The sequence below is a fragment of the Psammomys obesus genome, unplaced genomic scaffold (genome assembly GCF_907164565.1).
Source record: "Psammomys obesus unplaced genomic scaffold, mPsaObe1.curated_primary_1811, whole genome shotgun sequence".
Taxonomy (NCBI): domain Eukaryota; kingdom Metazoa; phylum Chordata; class Mammalia; order Rodentia; family Muridae; genus Psammomys; species Psammomys obesus.
The window spans coordinates 2,547,699-2,560,869 of NW_026585626.1; the positions used below are offsets into that span (position 1 = coordinate 2,547,699).

Consider the following 13,171-nt stretch of genomic DNA (forward strand, 5'->3'; position numbering starts at 1 on the left):
TCTAGGCCACTTGCTATCCGCTCTGCTTCCAGAGTGTGGGAGACCGATTTTGTTGGCTTGGTGTGTAGAGGAGCTGGAGGGCAAAGGTCATCCACGTGGTTCCTCAGGTTATGGCTGCATGATTGACCCTCAATAAAAACTCTGGGTACGACCACACCCCTGGGAAACAAGAAGAGGCTGAAGCATCCGAAGCATTAAAAGCATTAAAGCATCCGAGGGAGCTGGAGCAGGGGTTGGGGGGGGGGCACAGAAGTTGCGCTGGAGGCTCCTTGGTGCAGAGGGGGAAACTGCGGGGCTCGGGGCAAGACTAGCAAGACTAATGCCGTAGCACCGCGGGCTGCTTCCTACTGGAAGCAGCATCACCCCAGATGTTGACAGCCCTGCCGGCTGACTCCTTGGCTGACTTCGGACTGTCAATGGAGCTGGAAAACATTGTGGCTAACACAGTCTTGCTGAAAGCTCGGGAAGGGGGTGGAGGAAATCACAAAGGGAAAAGCCAGAAGTGGAAGGAAATCCTCACATCAGCCAGTGTGAAGACCTCCGAAGGACCATTGACAGAGATTACCACAGTCTATGTGACAAGCAACAAACTGGAAGACAGCTTTTTCCACAGTCTGTGAAACCAGGCCTGGGCTGGAGTGCTGCATTCAGTTCCTGGACTTAGTGGCAGAATATGAAGTTACTCCAGATGAAAATCTTGGAGAGAAGGGGATGGAAATAATGACCACGTACCTCTCACTCCAAAGTCCCCAGTCTTCATTGCCCACCTTGGCCAGGACCTGGTCTCCCAGATAGAGATGAAGTTCCTGCAGAAGCCTTGCAAAGAACTCTGCTCTGTATGTGACTTCTTAAAGGGAGACCCCTTTCATGCATACCTGGAGAGCATGTTTTTCAACCATTTTCTGCAGTGGAAATGGTTAGAAAGACAGCCAGTGATCAAAACGACTTTCTGGCAGTATCAAGTACTGGGTACAGGGTGCCTTGGAGAAGTCTGTGCCTGCCAGATTTGGACCACTGGTAAAATACATGTTTGTAAACACTTAGAGAAGAAGAGGATCAACAAACAAACAAACAAACAAACAAAAAAGGAAAAGAGAGTCCATGGCACTCAATGAAAAGCAGATTCTTGAGAAGATCAACAGCCAGTTTGTGGTCAACCTGACTGGTACCCATGGGATCAAAGATGTGCTGTGCCTGGTTCTGACCATCATGAATTGGGGTGATCTAAAGTTTCCCACCTACAGCATGGGGAACCCTGGTTTGAGGAAGACTGAGCCTTGTCTTATGCAGCTGAAATCCTCTGTGGCCTGGAAGACTTACACAGTGAGAACACTGAACACATAAACATCCTGCTAGATGACTATGGCCACATCAAGATCTCAGACCTGGGACTGGCTATGAAGATCCCTGAGGGAGACCTTGTCCGTGGCCAGGTAGGCACTGTTGGCTACATAGCCCCGGAAGTCCTGAACAACCAGAGATATGGCCTGAACCCTGACTGCTGGGACCTTGGCTGCCTTATCTGTGAGGTATTTGAGAGCCAGCTACCATTTTGAGGTCGCAAGGAGAAGGTGAAGCAGGAAGAGGTGGATTGACAGGTGCTAGAGACTCCCCCAAGTTCTCTGAAGAGGCCAAGTCCATATGCGGCATGTCCCAGGCTGTGGACTGGCAAGGATGTGCTGGGCATTAAGCAGCTCTCCCCCATGAAAGGACTCAACCTGGACCATACAGATGATGACTTCCACCCCAAGTTCTCACAGACTCCATGCCAACCCAGGCAAAATGAGATGACAGAAACAGAATGTTTTAAGGAGCTGAATGTGTTTGGATCCAACGGTACCCCTCACCAGATATGAACAGAAGTTAACCCCCAGAACCCACTACAGAAAGGGCTGTTCTACAGACTCTTCTGGCATCGACATCAGAACACTTCCAAGGGTTCACCCACTCTTAAGACCAGTTGTAGCCACCATGTAAGTTCAAACCACATCAACTCAGACTCTACCGGAAGCAGCTGGTTTCAGCTCTGGTCTTGAAGTCCAAAGTGTAACCAGCCCAGACCCTTCTACTTGGAAGCAGAACTTGTCACTAGTGGAGCTTCGACTGTGGTTGGGTGGCCAAGAGAGTGTCCCTGGGGACCGGGAAAGAATACTGTTCACCCCAACAACAAGCCTTCAAGATTCTCAAAGAAATTTTCACTCAGGTCTGTTTTCCAAGGTGGTCCCAAGCCATGGTGAACTAGAATTGTCCTTGTTGAACATTGAAATAGAAACCCAATGGGATAGGACAGCTTGCACAGATTTTAGTAGCATCCTAACTAGAACTGAATTTTGTCTTTATTATTTTTTAAAGGAAAGTTTTGTGAATTTCTGTATCCTCTCCAATTACATTTTGTATATTTATATCTAAATGAAAAGTAGACTTTGAGGGTGTCTATTTTCTGTGCAGCCACTGTTACGCCATGTGTGTGTGTGGTGGGGGTGGGGGTTTACAAAAATGTGACTCTGGACTTCCTCAAAAGGGAAAATATTTTTATTAAATGTAGAAAATGTTTCACCTTTTATCTTTAAAGACCTGGTTTTATCTACCTACATCCATCTCTCTAGCTTTTTTTGCTCAGTGTAGCTATCATTCTCCTATTGACTTGTAACAATCTGAATGGAATGCCAAAATACAGTTGGGACATCATCTCACACACACACACACACACACACACACACACACACACACACACAATCTCTGGATACTCATGAGTTCAGTGGTCCTCTCTGGCTGGCAGCACTCAGAGAAGTTCATATGTACTTGCCAGGAAAGATTAGCTTCCTAGTCTATGGGAAGAGAACAAATGGAAGCATTTAGAATGTTCCTAGAGTCTGCTTTATGTGTATATTGACTACACATACACACACACACACACACACACACACACACACACACACCCCAAGTGCTGGAATAACAAGATGCACCAACATACCCAGAATTCATCTGTCTATTTTCTCATTGTAATAAGCTTTCTCCACTTCCTGTGCGAGTTTGACAGCTCCTCTTCATAGCTATTGAAACCCAGAATGATCTTTTGGGACTCTCAGATTTTTACTGTTGGCATCAAGATGGGGGTTATTTGGTGGATTGTGTTCAGCCTGGCAAGGGGGCAGTGTCAATGTTTCTTTTATTGTAAGTTCTTAGAGATTTTAAAGCGAGACACTGATTTAAAAAAAAAAACAGCTTTGGAAACAATAAAATGACTTTAAGCGTATTTTATTTATAAAGTGCCTTAGGAAGAGCGATGCATTAAATATGTCTGTTCATTGATTCATTTATTTTATAGATTGTTTTATGAGACAGGGTATTTTGTTGCTTAGGATGCCATTGAACAAAAGATCTGCCTTTTTCAGCCTCACAAATGCTTAAATTAGAGGAATACTCCACCACATTCCACTTCTGTTTTGAAGAGTAAATAATGTAAGTATGTGTAGTGCACACACCTCTTTGTGTGTCTTTGGTTGTTTCTTACTGTTAGGTGTGTAGAAGCTGGATGAGTTGGTTAACAGGCCCACCCCAGTCTTGAAGGATATGAACACATAGGTATGTGAAGTAGGAGGGGCTCCCCAGGAGGACGGAAGAGCAGGGCAAATGCAGAAAGAGAAAAGAGCATGTGTGTCTTGAGGTTCTGTGGGAGAATGAGCTAGGATAAACAAACAACAGAAAGCACAGATGCATGAGCAGTGGAGGCGAAGGAAGTTAGAAGGTACATTTCACTTGATGGCTGAATCATCCAAGATGCTTAGACATTTGCAAGACGGGAGATACTGCGATTCTCAGATCTTCTCAGAGGCTAGCCGGTACTCAGTTCACAAAGTATCTCAGTGAGTCCAGCCTCATGATAAACTACAGAGCTGGCAGGGTTGCTTGCTGTCAAGCCTGATAAGCTGGGTTCAAGTCCCCTGAGCTACAGGGTGGAAGGAGGTAAGTGAGTCCCACAGATTGTCTTCTCACCCCCACAATACCCTGTGGCACACATGCACTCACATATATGCACAAACACATGCAAACACAATAAATAAGTAAAATATAAAAATAACAAGAAGGCTAACTTTGAATGTGAACCATTCATTCCCAAGCACTCAGAGGAACCAGAGAGGAGACAACATGTGAACCATGTGGGCAGAGAACTAAGATTGTTACAAGGATACGTATTAGAATTTCAGAAACTTGAGAGTTCTTATGCAGAGCTGTAAGTGGACATAGCTCACTTCGTAGAGTTCTTATGAAGAACTTATATGCACTAAGTCCTGGGGTTCAGTTCCCATCTCTACATAAAGCCAGCCGTGGCAGAGCGTGTCTGTAATCTCAGTATTCGGGAGGAATCAGCAAGGGGGTCAGAAGTTCAAGATTATCCTTGAGTACAGAGCAAGTTTAAGGTCAGTCTGGACTATGTGCAAGTTTGAATAAAAAAAGGTTCTGTACCAGCAAGATGACTTAGCAAGTCATCTTCAGGGTAGACTTAGCAAGAAACTTCAGGGTAGTACCCTAGCTGCTACCATAGGCTCATGTGCATAGAGATACTTGATAAATGCCATGTCAAAGAATAAATTATGTGTGGTGGATGTATGGAAGCTATTACCATTCCATTTTATCACCATACTAAAAGTGTGAAGTGTTCAAATATGAAGCACCTAAGAATTTTTCTAGATATTTTGGAATGATTAATGGTGGTTGATGTATTTTGAGAGAGAGAGTGTTCCTCTAGCAAAGAATGGAAAATAGATGTGTGGGTTTTTTGTTTTGTTTTGTTTTTACCATTTGATCCACTAACAAGGATATAGGATACTTGTCACTCTGACTCCAACATAGCCCTGAGAATAATTCTCCTCATGGCGTGCTCCTACAAGGCCACCTTCGTGGGTATGTGACTTGCAAGTCGCGCAGGGTCCCACATTCAGAAGGGCACGGTTGGTTTAATTCTGTACTGTCTAGAAATTCTTCATTTTCTAACAAAGGGACTTAAGTTTTATTCTTTATCTGGATCTGCAAATCCCACACCAGATCAGGCTCCTATTGAGGTAGTTCCTGAAAAAGCTTACTGAGAAAGCAAATGAGAAGTCATGAGGTGGCTAAAGAACAGATAAGCATGTCAACATTCCTGTTCCTGGCTTCTACAGTAGTTCAAGCTGAACACAAAATCCAGTTTTAGGTTTCACACATGAGAGAGGACAGCATTTGTTTTCCTGAGCCTATATTACCTTACTCAGTATAATTTCTTCCAGTCTTACTCATGTATCTGAAAATGCCCTAATTTCCTTGCTCTGTATATTTAAGGGAAATTCTGCTGTGTGTGTACCATGTTTTCATTATCCTTTCATCAGCTGGTAGTCATCTAGGCTGATTCCAGCTGTTGTGAATAGGGTGGCAATGAGCATTGGCAGGCATCTCTGTAGTTGTCTATCCTTTTCATTCTGGCTTCAACGACCTGATCAGAGAAGGATCCTGAGCTGATTGCATAGGGTCTGACTCAGTTGGAGCCTGGTGCTCAGAGGAGACCTGCCCCGTGATATCAAAGCAGTCAAGGATGAAGTGTGGCTCAAGGGCATGAGCTCACTTTCTCCGCTGCCCTTTACAGGCACGTTAGTTAGATGGTTGCTTCCGCAAATATTTAGTGTTGTGTCAGAACTCTGTGGGGTGGAGTCATGTGGAAATCACACACAGTCCTAACTCACACTAGACAAGCAAACTTTTTCACTTACTGTTCAAATTATATGCCATGTAGTTCAAAACTGTCCCTTCCTTCAAACTAAGAATGTTGTGCTAAAAGAAAGTAAATTCCCATTCCCAGTGTTTATCAAGTTCTCCATATATTTGCTGATTTCTCTCTCTCTCTTTTTATAACTTATACCTGAGGCTGATGTGTAAGTGAAAATCAGTTTTATGTTGATCACAGTCATATTTCCTGATGGACTGGGTCAATATTTTTGCCTTACTGTTTCAGAAGACAGGAGCAGAGAGTTGGAATAAACGATCATTTTCCTTCAACATAAATTTCCTGAGAAGCCAGGCATGGTGGCACATGCCTGTGATCCTAGCATTCGGGGAGGCAGAGGCAGCCAGATCTCTATGAGTTCGAGGCCAGCCTGGTCTACAAAATGAGTCCAGGACAGCTAGGGCTACACAGAGAAACCCTGTTTTGAAAAAGAAACAATTTTTTTTTTCCTGGAAAATTTCAAAACCTTTGCTTTCTCGAGGTAGGATCTTCTCAGGTTCCCTGTCAGTCTACAGCTTGTCTTAAGGTCTCTGGACCTTCAGAGGTGAAGAACCATAAGAGAAAATCTCTATTGTGGTGGATAAGAATTACATCTACGGGGAGTGAACTAATTACCTTCTATTAACATTATGTCATATTTATGGCTTTGCAAAAAAGATTAGCTTTAGAGAAAGAGGCTACTTCCACTTTTCCCAGGCTCAAGCTTTGTTCTTTTGCTCCTTTCCGAGGACACGATGTCTCTCAGTACATAAACAGGGAGCTGGGTAGACAACCACTTAGGGTGATCTCATTTTAACAGGAATAAACATGCTTGGAGGTTCTCTTGTTCACTACTGTGGGACCCACAGCGTTATCTCAAACAGAAGCTTGGGAACCCAGTGTGTTTCACAATCTCTCAATGCTATACAGCAGTAGTTGCAATGAAAAGGACTTTTGCAGGATTCACAGTCAAGTGTAAATGTTTTTTTAAAAGATGTATTTATTGTTTGTTTGTTTATTTATTATGTATACAATGTTCAGTCTGCAGGTATACTTACACGCCAGAAGAGGACATCCGATCTCATTATAGGTGGTTGTGAACCACCATGTGGTTGCTCAGAATTGAACTCAGGACCTCTGGAAGAGCAGCCAGTGCTCTTAACCTCTGAGTCAACTCTCCAGCCACCAAGTGGAAATGTTCTTATGGAGTTTGTCCTCCCAAACTTGAGATTGGGCCATGGCTTTGAGTATGAGCTTCATGAAGTTGAAAAGTTCATTCTTTTCTGAATTGAGCTATGTGTCTGAAAAAAAAAAAAAGCCAAGGAAACATTCTGAGGTCCATTTTCCATACTTACTAAAGAAGAGATTCAAGCTTATTCAGGGACATAGGCTTTCCTTTCAGTGTCTGCATGATAGCAGACTAAGCTGGCCATTATGAGTGCTCTTGCTCAGCCTAAGTCAGCAGTAAAATTCTTCTCAATTAAATACTAAGATCCATCTAGTTGAGTAGGTCTCGGGTATCTCTGAAGCAAATAACATATGTCTCCATAAGTAGATAAAATCTAAGGGATTTTTAATCTCTCTTTCTCTCCCTTTCTACGTGTTTGTGTGTGTGTGTGTGTGTGTGTGTGTGTGTGTGTGTGTGTGTGTGTTTGTGTGTGTGTTAGCAGACCAAAATCTTTGGGACAAAATTAAGTATATTTTATAATTTGATTCAAGAAACAGTATCCAAAGTGAGGCAATCAAAAGTGCTCATTCAGTGAGTAAAGGGGATAGAATTCTCAATTTCCCATTTGCTAGTCTACTTTATCATCTGAAAATTATTCTGATAGATACCTGGTTGAAGTACCTCACTAATTCTGAGTGTTGCATAAAGAAAGGCTTTGAGAGCCCTTCAATGAGACATAACTACCAGGCATTGCGATTTTATTGCCAGCATCCTCAGGTTGGAAGAACCAGAAAAGCATTGACAGAGATGCATTGACATTCAATTTCCTCCTCTCTCTCCTTCCTCGGGGGCTGAATGAAGGACTGAGACAGGTCACTTCTGCTTCCGGATGCATTTTAACATGACAATTTACCCATTTTCACGAGGCTGCAAAGAGTCTGTCCGCACACCCAGAACATAAGTTGTTACTCACGCAGTGAAGCTCTGTGAAGACTGGGAGCCTTAGTGAGAGTTTATCTCTTATGCACTGAATTTTTAATGTAGCAAACTCAGCAATTCTGCCTTGAACATGTTACATCATGCTACAGATGCAGGGGGATGAGAAACAGGGTCTATGCCCTCGGTCTTTGTGAGAGGAATGGATAACTAATCAGAATGCAGCCAGGTGAGAACAACGACTTCCCACAACAATAGGAAGCCCTAAACTTGACTTTGAAGAGTGAGCAGGTTACTCAAGAGTTAAAGGAAAGCTGAGATGTGAGAAAATGGGTACAGACCAGTGAGGGTTTAACCTTGAAAGAAGAGAGAGCGGAGCCTGCTGGGGTGAAGAGAGTGGCATCCCAATGAGGAGCCCATGCTAAAGTCTACCACCCATGAAGTATGGACAGCTCAGACTAGGAAAATAGTCACCGATGTCAAAGAGTGGAGAAAAGGCAGGAAAAACTTCACTGAGCTGCAGACATCTGGGCATGACAGCTGACATCAGTCACAAGGAGGAGAGAGAATAGTTAACTGTCTGGCACAAAGAACAGGAGAAATGGCCATATTAGCAGAATGGCACCTGAGAATATGGCTTCCTCAACACTAACATAGGCCTGGCAGGGACTGCAGTTCAGAAAAAATTTTCCATGCTGTAAAAAACCTACTTCCCCCAGAATAAGCCTAGAATTTTTGCCTTAGTTTTCCTTGATAATCTGAATGGATTTGGCCTTGAAAAAAAGTTATCTACAAATATAAATGCTGGGGTGGACCTTGAGCTACCTAATTACGGGTATCCACGAAAAATAATGACTTTCAAGATACAGTAAATAAATCAAAATAAATAAGCAAAAATAAAATTCTTATCTTTGAAAAATTTGATTTATAGCTAATGGGTTTGCATATTCTTCTTCAAATCAGAGTTTGTGCTACTATGAGTTACTGGAAATCTATTTTCCATGGTCTGCTGGAGGGTGTGAAGGTGTCTGCTACTGGAAATTCGGAGGGTTTCAAAAATATGGGGAACAAGTTTAAAACTAGTTCTAATTAGTAACTAGTGGAATTGAAAAATAAAAGTTAAGCAAATGGGAAACAGTAGGATCTAAACACTGAACTAGAGCTTTGAACATTAAGTGGCATTTTAAAAAGAATAGCACTGTGTCCAATATTTACAGAATTACAATGATGTTTTGTGACAACAAACGGATAGTATTTATAGAAAACAATGGAAAGTTTACAGGTTAACTAGAAATGCTTTTGAAACTTGAATGTTAAAACGGCCAAACACGTAAGACTGATTTAAAAAATAATCATCATGCCTAGATGGAGAATTTTTACAAGGACATTTAATAATAGCTACCAAAATAAAAATATCTACTGCATAAAAATTAATACCCCAACTAAATTATGTCATCAATAGCAATTTCATTGTAAACCCATGAAGTCTTAAAAAAAAAGTTCTAGGTGAAAAAAAGAGAAAAATCAAAACTTACAAATGTTTCCTAGTTTTTATATTTGTTGTTAAAAAGTAAGAGTTTCAAATTCTATGAAAATTTGAAAAACCAGTTTACCATTTTAGGCACTGGTTTAAAAGCCGGTTGAGAAATCAGCTAGGGGATTTGCTTAAAAAAAGAAATATACTGGAATATCCAGCACAAGCTTACGTTCTGCAGGACTGGAGACTGGACCTAATGTCTTAGGCATGCTAGGCAGGCCCTCTACCACTGGACTAAATGTTTGACCCTCAGCATGGTTTGAATTAGTTTTTAGGGGATGAATCCTGAACTCTAGCATGCACTATCATCCTATAGGATGATTCAAAGACTATGCAAGATGTTACCCGCATCTACCAAAACTTGGAACAATAAGAAACTAAACCAGGCACTGTGTTGGTAGGTAGCATTTGTAAGCCTGCATCATGGGACACTGAAGCAGGAGGACAGTTGAGTTTGCAGACAGACTTGGCTCTAGCGCAAGCTCTAGACTTCAGCTCTGGCTAAAGAAAACAAATAAAAACAAAAGTAATGTCTAATTTGGCCATAAAACTATCCATGACGCTGCTGGCTGAAAGTCATCAAAGAAATTCTTTTTTGTTTTATTTCATGTCGAGATAGGATCTCACTCTGCAGCCCAACTTAGGATAAAACTCCCAGTAAACAGAACTCAGCCTCCCCCGTGCTGGGATTACAGGTGTGAGCCACCATGCCTAGTCTAGATTTAATTTGGAGAAGATGTCAGATGTGTGCAAGAGCTACCTAAACCCACAAACGCTTTCAGGTAAGGAGCAGTCCATGGGAACCCGCAGAATGTTACATATTTTGAGCGTGAGTTGCCCACATTTTGTTTAGAATGGACTAACTGGTTATTCGCTGATTTCTTATGCATTGTTAAAAAATATTAGAAAAAGAAAAATCTGTTTTATTATTTTACATATAAAAGGATTCTAGCTTTTTTTTTTTGGACATGGTCTCACTGAGCCCAAGCTGACCACAAACTCACTGTGTACGTGACTATGATTCTATGCTCCTTTAGACTATGCTTCTTAAGACATGCACCATCATGCCCAGCTTTTTTCTTCCTTTCAATTTAAAAAGTAATTACACAAGATGCAAAATGACATTCCAATAAAATGAAAAAGGTCTGTGTACAAATAATTCCGAAAAAAAAAAAAAAGATTTCTATCAGGCTTTTCTGGCCACAACAGATTAAAGTTGGTTGATGAGCGGTTTGAAGAGACACCCTTACACGTGCTGTTGTCGCTCTCCTTTGAGTCCAGCTTGGAGACTCTTGAAGGCAGCACTGGAAACACTGTGAGGAACCAGATTTATAAATTCACTTCCCTTAAGGTCCTGCCACCTGTAACCAGACATGTTTGCCTTTTGTGCACAGGACAACCAAAAGGCAGAAGTGAAATCAGCAAGGGGTTACACCATCTAAACGGACGCAAAACCAGATTTCCAGTAAAATCAGGGCAAATTCAACAACCCCTCTTTACCCTCCATTACTCATCTCCCTCCTCTGTGTATGTTGGGATCTTGTAGACATCAGACTTCATTGGAAGTATCTACTTCTCCAAGTTTATTGGAGTTTTCTGTCTTTATTTTTGGTGCCTAGAGACATTAAAAAGGCATTATGGATTGCTTCAGGAACTCACATAGTCAAGCTTATTGGCAAGCATCTCTATATGCTGATCCCCTTCCTTGGTCCATGAAGTTAAAAAAAAAAAAATTGACTGTTGAACTGTCTCATCCCTAGTCCCAACTGCTACATTATTTTCTTTCTTTTCTTTTCCTTTTGTTTTTGTTTTTAGTTCTGGAGATGAATGCTAGGGCCTCAGGGCCTCAGCATGTGAAAACAACTGCTCTGCTTCTGAGCTATATCTCCAGCCCTTCAGTTTCTATCAGATGTGGAAAAAGGAGGGGTGCGACTAAGATATTAGTAGGCAGTAATTCTTTCCAAATGATATATTATCAAATTACATGAAAAATCTCAATAAGGTTAGCATTCCAAAGTCATAGTGTCTCCAAATCTGTGTAGTTATGAAATGATTTAAAGGCTTTCCCAATAGTTTCCAACCTTCCTAATGCTGTGACCCTTTAATACCATTCCTCGTGTTGTGCTGACCCCAACCATGAAATTATTTTTGTTGCTACTTCATAACTGTAGTTTTGCTACTGTTACCAACCATAGCATAAATATCTGTGTTTTCTTATGGTCTTAGGTGACCCCTGTGAAAGCGTCATTTGACCCCCAAATAGGTTATGACTCCTAGATTGAAAACTGTTGGTAGACCATGAACTCCTTGCATTCAGAATGTGTCCCATTTATGCTATCAGAACCAGAGTAGAGTGTGGGCTAGGACTGGTGGTATTAGCAGAGTAAGACATCTTAAAAGAGACTCTGGGATTCTGAGATAGTTCCCTAGTTTAATTATGTTGCTGTGATAAAATATCCTGACAAAAAAGCAACATAGCAGTGGCAAGGGCTCATGATGCTTATAACTACAGCTTAGTCCATTATTGGAGAGAAGCAAGGTCAGGACCTCAGACAGCAAGTCACATCACAGCCATGATCAAGAGCAGAAACCAATGTACTTGTGCTGCCCATTTCTGTTTCTAGTTTCCATCTACCTTTCTCCTGTCTCATAGCAATGAGTTTCCTCCTAAAGAATGGTGCTACCCAAAGTTGGCTGGGTCTTCCTACACTATCAATCAAAACTGTCACCCATACACAGACCCACAGGCAAACCTGCTCTAAGAAACCCCTTGAGACTCTCTTCTCAGGTGAATCTATGCTGTGGCAGGTTGACATTTAAAAACTAACCAGCACAGGCAGGAATTAGGAACATTAAAAAATTGTTCCTGTTGATCCTGAAGAGTGAAGAGCCAAAACTGAAGTGTTTCTCTGAGAAGAAATGATGGATTATTGAGGCCAAGAGTGCTGGAGTCAGCTCCTGGGAAGGAACTGAGGCATCAGGGTGGGTTCAACAATAGCAAGTCACAGGAAGTGGTTTCTGTCTAAGGGTACCCACCCCCTGGAGTAAGTGCTCAGCCCACAGAGACCCCAAGGGCAGCCCATCCCAGAACACTTCTCATTCCAGAATAAAAAGGATTGGGGGTTGGAATTCGTTCCCTAAGATGTTTAGAATTTATAGAAAACACTTAGCAACCAAGACCCAAACAAAGAAACAGAACATCCTGGAAAGTGCATGGAACATTGAGACCTTGTCAGTGTTCCCTTTGTTCACTTTTCTATCTACCAGCTTTGGGTCATCAGTGACTCTGCAAACAAGGCCTTCCTGTCAGTAATAAAAAGAATTTATTAGTCTTCTGTGTCCTTGTCTAACCCATCTACCTGCTAACCTCACTGCTGTCATTGATAAATGTATTCAACAGTGTGGGGAACAATGAAGGACACAAAACTGGTTACGATACAGTAAAGACGCTTAGAATGTAGATTAGATATACACACACTAGGAGGTTAAGATGCACAAACTCTGGATGGACGTTTATTTTAGAAGATACACTAACTGAGTTGGGTGGAGGTCAAAACTGGCTCCCACTGAACACTGGCAAGGAAGCATGCAAAAAAAAAAAAAGGCGAACTGCTGTGGATTATGAGAACTTAGCACTTTATAAAGTAGCAACAGATAGAACCAGACAGGGAAAAAGAAAAGATGCCAGGAGACCCTGGGAAGGAAGAAGAACCCAGTCATAGCACATAGACAGTCCTCAGGAAAGCACCAGCTCTAACAAACCCCTGTGGGGCAAAAGTCAGGGGGACTTCAG

At 41.9% G+C, this 13,171-nt stretch overlaps 1 pseudogene; it reads left to right on the forward strand.

Moving 5' to 3' along the window:
* Window positions 1-416: 416 nt before the first annotated feature.
* LOC129682317 (G protein-coupled receptor kinase 5-like) lies at window positions 417-2,036 on the forward strand (annotated as a pseudogene).
* Window positions 2,037-13,171: the final 11,135 nt, after the last annotated feature.